The sequence below is a fragment of the Anas acuta genome, chromosome 1, assembly GCF_963932015.1.
Source record: "Anas acuta chromosome 1, bAnaAcu1.1, whole genome shotgun sequence".
In the NCBI taxonomy this organism is placed as follows: Eukaryota; Metazoa; Chordata; class Aves; order Anseriformes; family Anatidae; genus Anas; species Anas acuta.
In genome coordinates, this window is record NC_088979.1 from 183,364,846 (window position 1) to 183,375,561 (window position 10,716).

Consider the following 10,716-nt stretch of genomic DNA (forward strand, 5'->3'; position numbering starts at 1 on the left):
GTATATACACAATTTGTAAATAATATTTTCAGCTGATGTATGTAACAACTTCAAGACAAACATAGATGCCCTCTTCTGATTTTCAGATACAGAAAGTTTGTTACCAGAAAGAATGGTACACAAAACACCATGGAAAGAGTGCGGCATAAGCCAGCTGGGACACAGGACAGCCCTTGTCTCCCAGATTGGGGCCATGCTCAGGGACCTACAACACCCTGCCTTTCCCACGTTGCTTTACCTTTCTATCTGGCTAATGAAGCACCATCACTAACATGAGGTGACTGTGTAAGGTCTTGCCAAGATCACTTTAAGTAGTTCAAGGTGTTATAGCCTAATATGTTTCTCCAAACTACAGTTAATTAAGTATACAGTTTTCACATCCCTGGGAAAATTTCACCAGAAACACATTTTCCTGCTGCATACAACTTAGTGTAATATAACTAGTTTTTGAATGGCTCATCAGCATCTGGCAATGGGACCTGTGTGTATAGTTCATAAAACCTCAGCATTCCCTATGAATTAAAAGGGCTTTGTCCTTGAGCTTCTTCAAGAAACAAGAAAGTCTGGAAGAAGATGGACATTGATTTTTAAGAAATATTGGTATAATGCTCAGAGAAGAAAGAGCTACAGAAAATCTAATTAGATATTAAGAAGGTTAAAAAGGATGACCTAAAGGGATAGACTGGTATTGATCGCACACAAAGTGATGGAAGGCTGATAGGGATGCCATTTGCCATGAATAAGAGTATGGTAGCATAATTAATGCCATTCAGTAAGATTACAGGGAACAGATTTTGTCACACAAATACCATTACTGGAGGAGATTAGAATTTTAGGTGATAAAGGTAATTATACTGACATAACCAGCTTTGACAAGGTATTTTACATCATGCTGCAGGACTTCCTGTTTAAAAATAAGTTTTGTATAAAAAGAAGTGTAGCATTATAAGAAAAACAGGATTGAAAAGCTTCATAAGATTATCTAGTTCATCATCCAGTTGCAGATATTTGATTATTCAAAATAGATTTCAAATGGAAATTGGATTTATAGATAGCCAAAGAGGAGTACTTTAAATGGTGTTGCACAAAGTTTCTATTCTTGAATGAAAACTATAAAATATCTTTGTTATTGAATACAAAAGAATCACTGCTGCTAAAGTACAAACTCTGGCAGCCAGCTAAATGATCAGAATGGGTCAGCTCAACAGTGACTGTGGCACTAGAAGTGCTAGTTTCATCTGAAAAATGGAATGTAGGTTAAACATTCAGATATGGAAAAGCAGTATCTTGTAATTCAATGACTTTAAGAAGAACTCTAGTTTAAGGGAAAGAGCAAATGAAAAATAAGCTCATAACATGACTGTGTGATTACCATGGCTAGTGTGATGCCCAGATGTGTAAATAAGAACAAATCTGCTATAAGTAGGAAAAGTACATACCACCCAAGATCTATTTAGATTTTTTTTTCTGACGTATTTTTCATCAGAAGACTCCGCATGTTCCACAGGGAGGTAGAATTTCAATAAAACTCTTTTTTTAGAGGAAACAAAACAAAAAAAAAAAAGTGGGAGAAGGTTTTGATTTCCACAACATTTCTCTTGTATTTTAAAATATATGTTTTATTTTTAAATTTGGCATGACTTCTTAAACCTTAGGTAACACCATGTGATATTAAAAATAATAATAAAAATTACTTTTGAACCTACAGTTAAAATCTCTTTTTGTTCTAATTTGGGAAAGGGAATCTGATTTCCCACATTTTCTTCCAGCTGAGATTGTAATTCAAATGTTGGAACCTGAATCCAATGTCAATATCTGACAAATACAGGAGGCCAAGAAATGTTATAAACAAGCGTCAAGAAGAATCTGAAGTACGACTTCTTCAAACTGTTTGAAAACAGGGGCGTGAATATTTCCTTAGCTTGCTAGACCAAGAGAAGCAATACAAGACCTAATGCAAGAACCAAAAGAATTTAAATTAGAAACTAACTGAACATAAAGCAATAATGCTTTTGTCTTGTGGCTTTAGATTAAGAAATACATTTTCACACTTTGCTAATCTTTGTATAATGCTTGCTTCAGAAAAACAGGCCTATTAATAATGAAATTATTATAAAAACAGAAGTAATTGTGAAGCTGTATGAAAATAAGAAATGTTTCTTAATTCAGGTCCAAAAAAAAAAATAAAAGGACAATTCTTACTAATGGAGACATTTGCATATGACTGATCAGATAAATAGTCATCTTCCAGATCTATTCAAAATTCAATAAATACAATTCAATAAACTCCATCTACTTGCCTTTATCTATCTTTAGACTGCAAGTTCTCAAACCAGAGACTGTCTTTTCCTGAATTTTTGGAAAGTGTTCAGCAAATTGTAGGAGCTGTCATAAATAAATAATAACACTCTAATCACTGGGGACATTTAAGTAAATTACACTCTGCTTTAACTGTTACACTCCTCTTCCAAAATCCCAGGTGAGCAACAATGTTCAGAATCCTGATTTTCATTTATCTTCTTTCATTAGGAGTTTCCTTTCATCAAAATACTGAAGAAACTGTACATGGCTAGTTCATATAGTCTTTCACCATGCACCTGCTATGCTCAAGACAATCATCTTTCTTAAATGTCGTGTGACTGATTCTGTTTTATTTATTTATTTTTGCAATACAGAGTCAGCCAGAACTGAAGAGGGAAGAACATGAATCTTCTTTTGCCAGTTGTTTATTGCACCTAAGGGATGCTTATGTTAACAGATGATGTAAGGGAATCATTGCATGGAAAAAGAAGACACCAAGGAGCCATCTAGCCCTTGGGGAGGACAGTGAGAACTTCCTAGGAAAGAGCAGACTGGAAAGAGTTTACTGCAACTCAGCAAACCACTGAGGTCGCTAAAATAAGGACTCACATGGAGGAACAGTAATTAATATATTTTTTTCATTCCCTTTTTATTTCTTTTAAGATCTTTAAGTTCTCTCCCTTTGAAAACTTAATTTCCTATTTTTTATTCAAATAAAGTTTGAAGTTCCAATAATAAATAATAATAATAATAATAATAATAATAATAATAATAATAATGTTAGTCTTTTAAGAGCATTAATATAAGAAGAGGTCTTCAGAAATCCACTTGAAAACTGTTTGATGCAGGGTCACATCACACACAACAGGGACAGGAAGAGGCCTGCCTTCAGCACTGTCCCCACAGCAGGAGCAAGGATGGAGTCTTTCACACCCGGAGGCTTCACTGCCATCAGAAGTGGAGCAGTAAGTGTAAAAGAAGGAATGAAGTGGAGAAATGGGAAGTATTTTGAATGATAACAGGCCTCCTCACCTCCCCACACACCAAATGTCCTCCTGCAGAAAGGACAAGTCCAAATGAGAACAACCAAAAGAGAATGAAAATAGAAAGCAAAGGAATATTCAAGGAGAACAGTGAAAAGTGAAACAAAGGATGAAGGAAAGCTGGGAATCACATGATCACTGGCAGCAAAAGCAGAACACCGCAAGTAGATCTTTCCCTCACCTCATCCAGAAAACTCTTGGTTATCCTAAAAAGAGAAAGTTATCTCCTTGAGATACTGAGTTCAAGAGTGAAAAGACAGCTACGGCTCAGATGAGATGATGTGAGATCACCTTAGACAGGTGGCAAAGGCTGGAGACAAATGTTTCTGACCCATAAGAGGTGGTGTAAAATACAGATCATGCACCAAAACAAGGAGTTGCAAAATTGTGTCTTCAGAAGAGGGTGTAAATACTCAAGTCCTTCTTAACACATAGCACCTGGAAAAGATATGTGGATTTTAGGTTGCAGTTTTCTAACACCCTTTGAAAAATATAGTTAGAATGAGGTGGTGCTACAAGACAAACATGGATTTTGTTGGTACAACCTAAAGTTTTAACTATATCAATTAAAGATGGGAATTTAAAACAAAATAAAAAACCCACAACCCCCCCCCCCCCCTTTTTAACCACAAAGTTCACCTTCATTTAAGTTTGCAGGACCTGCTGCCAACTGAGATGCAGTTTATCTCATTATATTTGTGGAAGGGTTCAAACACCAGTCTTTCTTCCCCTTTTTTTCTGGTGTATCAGTTTGTCCTTTGTCAGTTGACCTGAACAATGTGCAACAGCAAACCTTCCTTTCCTCAAAGGGAAAGAATAAAGGCCGAAATCTATGCCTGAACATAGTGGTTCTACCTGGCACTAATACTTTTTCAACTTTTGCATCCTTCTAAAAAATACAATTGTTTTTTCTTCCCCCAAATCAAACTAGATAGAACTAATCAAAGTAGATACATAAAGCAACGAGAAAGTCAAAATGATAATCCTGTGGCCAGAAAATTCTCAGACTGGGATTAGAGGTTTGCATCTATGCCAGAGCATTGCCATATATATGAGTAACCATTAGAATGGAAGGAGAAGTGTCACACAGGGTTCTCCAGGGGTCTGTCCTGGCTGCAGTACAGCTCAGGATTTACTCCATGATTCAGAGAATGCATATTAAGTTTTCAGATAGCATGAACCCAAGAGGAAATAAAAGTACTGCAGAAGTCAAAATATTCTCAACAAAAAAGGAAATAAATTTTGTGGGGAAGGGTGTGTGTGTGTGTGTGTGTGGAACACCAACAAGAATGCACCCCATCATGGACAAAATGAAGATACTATAAATATAAAAGCTATTGAAGCACATAAGCATTGGTGCCTCTGTTCAGTACTGGTGAGGCCATACCTGGAGCAGTGTGTCCAGTTCTGAGTTTCCCAGTATGAGAGAGACTGGGACATATTGGAGGGAGTCTGACTAAGAGCCACCAAGATGACCAAGGGACTGGAGCACATCTCTTAAGAGGAGATTATGAGAGAGCTGGGGCTGTTCAGCCTGGAGGAGAGAAGTCTCAGGGGGCATCTCATCAATGTGTATACACACATTGATGTGTACAAATGTGAAGGGAGAGTGCAAAGAGGACAGAGCCAGGCTGTTTTCAGTGGCACCCAGGGACAGGACAAGAGACAGTGGGCACAAAGTAGAACACAGTTTGTTCCCTCTGAACATCAGAAAGCATTTCTGTGCTGTGTGGGTGACTGAGCCCTGGCACAGGTTTCCCAGAGAGGCTGTGAGGTCCCCTCCTTGGAGATCTTCAAAAGCTGCCTGGACGTGGTCCTGGGCAGCCTGCTGTGGGTGGCCCTGAGGGTTGGACCAGGAGGCCTCCAAAGGTCCCTGCCAACCTCAGCCATTCTGTGATGCTGAGATAAGAGAACATAAGAGGGAACAACTGGTTAGAAATCAGTTCTGTATAAAAGGACCTGGAACTACATGACACAGGAGCCAAACAGAAATCAGCATCAAGCTACCACAGAACAGGTCAGTTCCTTTAGGTACCAAGAGGATTCTGCATGCACCCAAGAGCCAGAATAGCACGCAGAGCACAAGACATAACTCTTGTGCTTTTTGCTACAGGGTGCAGCTGTGACACTGCCTTGTTCTCAAAATATAAAAATAAATTAGTAAATAAATAAAAACTCAGCTGGGGCAACTGGAAGGAATGCAGAGGACAGCTGGAAAAACAACACTGGGAAACATTACCTTGGAAGAAAGATAGAGCTGCGAAGATTTGAATCCAAGGAACACAAGACCAAGTCATGGCATAACAACAGCCCTCAAGCACATAAAACACTGCTGCAAGGAGGGATTGAATTAGTTCTCCATGTCCATCCAGGAGAGGGTGAAAGTAACAGCCTTTAATTTTAACAGCAAGGATGTTATTGAAGACAAGGAAATATTCTGTTGGCAAGAATAATGAAACGTGGAAATAGATTGCCTGAGGAAGAGGTCAGATAAACCTTCCTTGAGAAAGATAAAAGGTATAACCGACCCTGTGTTGGAGTAAAGATAAACTCCAAAAGTCCCTTTCAGCCCCATCATTCTCAGCTTGCCTGTACATATATTTTATTATTTTTTTTTAAGTGAAGATCTCACACCTTTTAGAAGCAGCCAGCCTCCCTCACTGATTAGATAACTACGTCTTGCTGTGTTCTTGCTTATCTGCCCTCCCCAGATCAGCACATAGTCTTTACTTGCTCTGGAGCTACTACCTATTTCCTGTGCATACACCGGGGCTATTTCTGCTTCCTCTGAGCAACACTCTGTAGAGGATACAAAAACTTTTATGGATGATTAATAGCTAGCTTTCAAGGCTTAATGATTTGGCTTAGAAATGACATCTTATAGATCAGTCAGCTAATCTAGATCTTGGCCAGCTTCTCTTCTACTCTTTCCAACAGACAAAGTGACTATTCAGCTCAACATCTTTCATTCTTCCAGTCATTATTCTCCATTATTAACCACCTATTCAGATGCCTATTCCCAAGTCACACCACTTTGCTCAACAGCCCATCACTACCATATTCCCAAAGGGTAAGCAGAGAGACATTAAACACCGATCAAAAGAAACTGTTGCTACAGACACAGGAGTAGTTCAGGAATTAGTCCAGTTCTCCAGTTTTGTGCATTTAGTTTTCCATTTTTCAGCTCCGCAATGATGAGACTGCATTATGTCTAAAGAAGAAAACACCGTTTTACTACACATTGGGCAACGTATACAATTTCTAACAGCAGAAGCTCTTTCCTTCTGTTACTGGAATAAAGATGAATAATAATGTTAAAATTAGTTACAGCCAGTATGTGGTAGATGGACTGTTGCCATATGGTGGTTATGTAAATTAAATGACAAAATAAGGAGCTAGCATTTATAAGCAACTTTTGTACACTACAGAAACCCAGTCTGCATGTGCAATACCTACTAGTCTCTACTTTGGGGAAAAGATGACATCAAAATCCACTTTTTTCCAAGCCACTTTAACAATTATTTCAATGAAAATTCAATCCTCTTACTTGCCTAATGCACAAAGAAGATTAAATCCAATCTCCACTCTTGTTTGATATGCAAAGTAGTCTTCTCCAGTTAATTTAAATGTCTATTTTCACCTGGCAAAACAATCTCCTGATAACGCATGGCTGTGTTGCCTGTCTAGAAAGGTGTCTGACCACACTTTGCAGATGGCTTAAATGACCAAACTTCGGGCAAACAGAGTCTCTGTCTGGAGGCCATCAAAGCTACCAACCTGTTTTCCTTGACTAGATCAGAATTTAGGACCAGCTTTAGTAGTCCTGATACTCCATGTATGTGTCATTTAAAAACAAAATGGGGACTTCAAATAGGCAGGCAAGATTGTCCCATACCACTACTCAGTAAACTTTAAATATGCTGGAAGCAGCATTTCAAAGTCCATACGAAGCAGCAAATTGTAGTTGTACTTACTATATATAATTTAAACTATTTCAATTTTTTATTATTGAGCAGGCAAGGGCAAAAGGTACCAAGAGAAAGAGATAACTGTATCAGAAATCAAAAAAACAGTTTATTACAAAAGCTGGGCCACCGTATTAAGAGACCAACCCTCAATTCTCAGGTTATAATGAAAGCATAGCACCTGCTATGGAAAATAAAAATTGAAATTAATTATGTTATATAACAGCTTCATGAATCCTTGACATACAACACAGATTAGATTCAGGACTCCTACTGTCCCACCACACAAAACCACAAATATTTTTTCTCTAAACATATGCACAGAGGCTAATTAACACAAAATCCTTTTTCCTTACTGAAAAAAAAAAAATAGTCTTCAGGCTTTATTAGAAGAACAGGAAAGCAATTAACTAAAGATTAAAGGGGCTCCATCTGCACGAAGCATGATAGGAATTGCCAAAAGGAGCAGGAGACAGGTAACAGAGGATATTATAAAAGAGAGAGTGAGGGAGAGAGAGCAAGAACAAACAATAGGAGGTTAATATTAAAGTCAAGACTGGAGATCTTTCTCAGTAACCTGTTGCAAGTCAGCCAGAGAGGTGACAGGTCTAATGTAGGCACAAGCCTAGGCAGGATATTCAGGTCAGATTATCTGATTGCAATGGTCCTTTCTAGACTCATAAACCTAGAGGACACGTGTATGAAGGCAGAAGGAAATATTAATCATAAAACCAAGGTGTAAACTGATGTTGAACTAAAAAAAAACTTACACGGTCAAGATAGCAGAGACAATATGTAAAAAGCTTAACTGTTCCTTGACATCTCTATCCAAATATATACTCCTCTACCAGTTTTTACAGGCAGTTATATAATTTATAGGGAGTAGTCCCTTGGCATCTTTCTGAAGAGTACAGGACTATGCCAAAATTATCATCGGCTTTGACCCTTCTATCATAGAGTAGCACATGGTTAACTTTAGGTCTCCTGTACAAATTGCTAGCATTGGAACAATGTGTAAAAGCCATAAAAGTTGAACAGATCACAGTCTCTGTGGATCAAACGTAGCTATTTTATGGCACGGCTCAAAGGAGGTCGAAGTTTCTACATAGGTGTCTCTTCTAATACATCCCAGCCTTTTGCCCTATGGAAAACTGCAATCCATATTAACTGGCTTACTTCTGTCAACATCAAAGTTGACATATATCTGAGGCATCCCCTGTGATGAAGATGGCTCGGGAACAGGAAGAAAAGGGGAAGGAAGATCTCATTAAGAATTTCAGTAAGTCTCAAGGGGTCCCAAGGTACTCTGACACACAGCACATGGTGGTCAGAGGTCTTCCCACGAGCACCCGCATCCCCTCTACGCTTCCAGATATTAGATCAACTTCGCAGTCCATTTTGACAGAACAATGCAGGTGTGATCCATACCAATGAGTATGTCAAACCTGGCAGACAGCTCCCGCAACACCATGGACAGACTTGGTGTCATGAGCAGAATTATGCACTAGCATAAGAGAGAAGCAGTAATATATTTATTGACAAAAATAGTGATTTAGCAAACCTTAACCTTGAATAAAACAGTGATTTAACTAAGTTCTAATGGTAAACGTAAAATTAACAAGATTCACGATAGCAAGTTCACTTGATTATTTACTGCATAGAGGACAGCTTCAGATTAAAAGCATCAGGGAGATTCTCATGTCAAGTCACAAGGTTCACAAGGGAGTCCCTTTTGCCATCCAAACTCCAAGGAGTCTAGATACAACCAGATCCTATCCCAATCCCAGACTTTATTGTTTATTCTTAAAGGATATTATGCACAATCAATCCTTTATATCACTTAGATAAGGTTACAAAGTTTCAGCAATGTTTAGCAAATTACTTGCAAAGTTTCAACAAGCTAGCTATTAGTCATTTACCGAGTGTTTGTTGCAGGTAAGGAATCTCTTGACCTCGAGGAATCCCTGCTCAAGGGGAAGATCCTGGCATGCAGCCTCCTGCAGCACAGGCTCTGGGCTACCCCCTATTTGTGGTGAAAGATTGAGTCAAATATGATTAGTCATACTAGTCATACTTGAACACCAGCCATATGGTTGGTGCATGCCCCGCCAGCCCTTGGATCCATTTCCCCCAGATGGAGCTTGAGGCCAATTCAGCTATCAGGACCAGATATCATGGCCACCAGTGATAGCTATGGCTTGAGCAGAGCTACAGGTGTAGGGCCAGGGGGAGTACATCACCACACTTAGCTCCCTGGGGCTCTCCATGAGACCCCTTCCACAGCCAGGCACTGCAGCACACAGCACCATGGCTTACGCTGTCAGCAAATGGGAGGAAAGCTGACACATCAGGGCCTTCTCGCGGCTTATCAAAAGCTGAGAGGTCCTTGAGGAGAGTGACTAGTCCTGTAGATCAGCTGGCAATGAAACCACGACTGTGAATTTGGCAGATGGAGCATCCTGGTAACTCATTTCCTCTGCAGATAAAAATATTCTGCATATTGGATGAACAGCTTCTCCCTAATGACTGTAACTGGTCATCACCGATACAATCAGAAAGACAATGATAGCCCTCAGAGAACAGCTCATTCCCTTAAAGAGATGAATTCTCATTTTTCTTGAGACAAGGCTGAAGAATTTAATGGAACAGAGCACCTTCACTATAGATAAATAATGCCCTGTGATTTTTAAACAGTTGAACTTCAGCTGTTTTCAGCCAGAACAGAAAGATCTGCAAATCCCAGGGGAATGGCAAAGACTGAAAGGCAGGAACTTTCTGCTGGTACTAGTAGTATTTCACTCACCTAAAAGCAATACAAAGACCTTGGTAGGAAAATAATAATCTCTTCTAGCACAGATATGAGTCAGAAACACGTTCCTACACTGTCAGACATCTGTTAATATCATCTGGTTGTGAAGTATATGATACAACTGCAACAGGTATACAAGGGCCATGGTGGGGTGGGTGTAAGGATGGGACAATCTTCTGAGTGAAGCTCTCCAGAGCCCAGAGTACTCTTCACTCTGCAGAGATGAAGCTTGAGTTACCTGTACATCTCCAAGTTTAGGAGGACCAAGAGGTCTGACCTGGGCTAAAGTGTGGCTGTGATTAAGAGAGAAGCAGAAAGAAGAGCACGAAGAAGGCAGCACTAAGTTTTCATGTGCAATTTAGGCATTTAGTACCTTGATTCAAGATTTCTAGATGTTCAGAACTGCAGACATTACCATTGCAGAGCACTCAATTGCAGCAATCCCGTCATTTCACATAAGCACTAAATTTAAGCTGCACACTTTGTGCATCCAACAAATGCGACACAAAGTGCTGGAGAGTGCTCACACATGCAAATGGGCTTGCAGACAACTGAGCAGCATCCGTGCATTAAATCCAGCATGTCCTGAGGAGGTCTG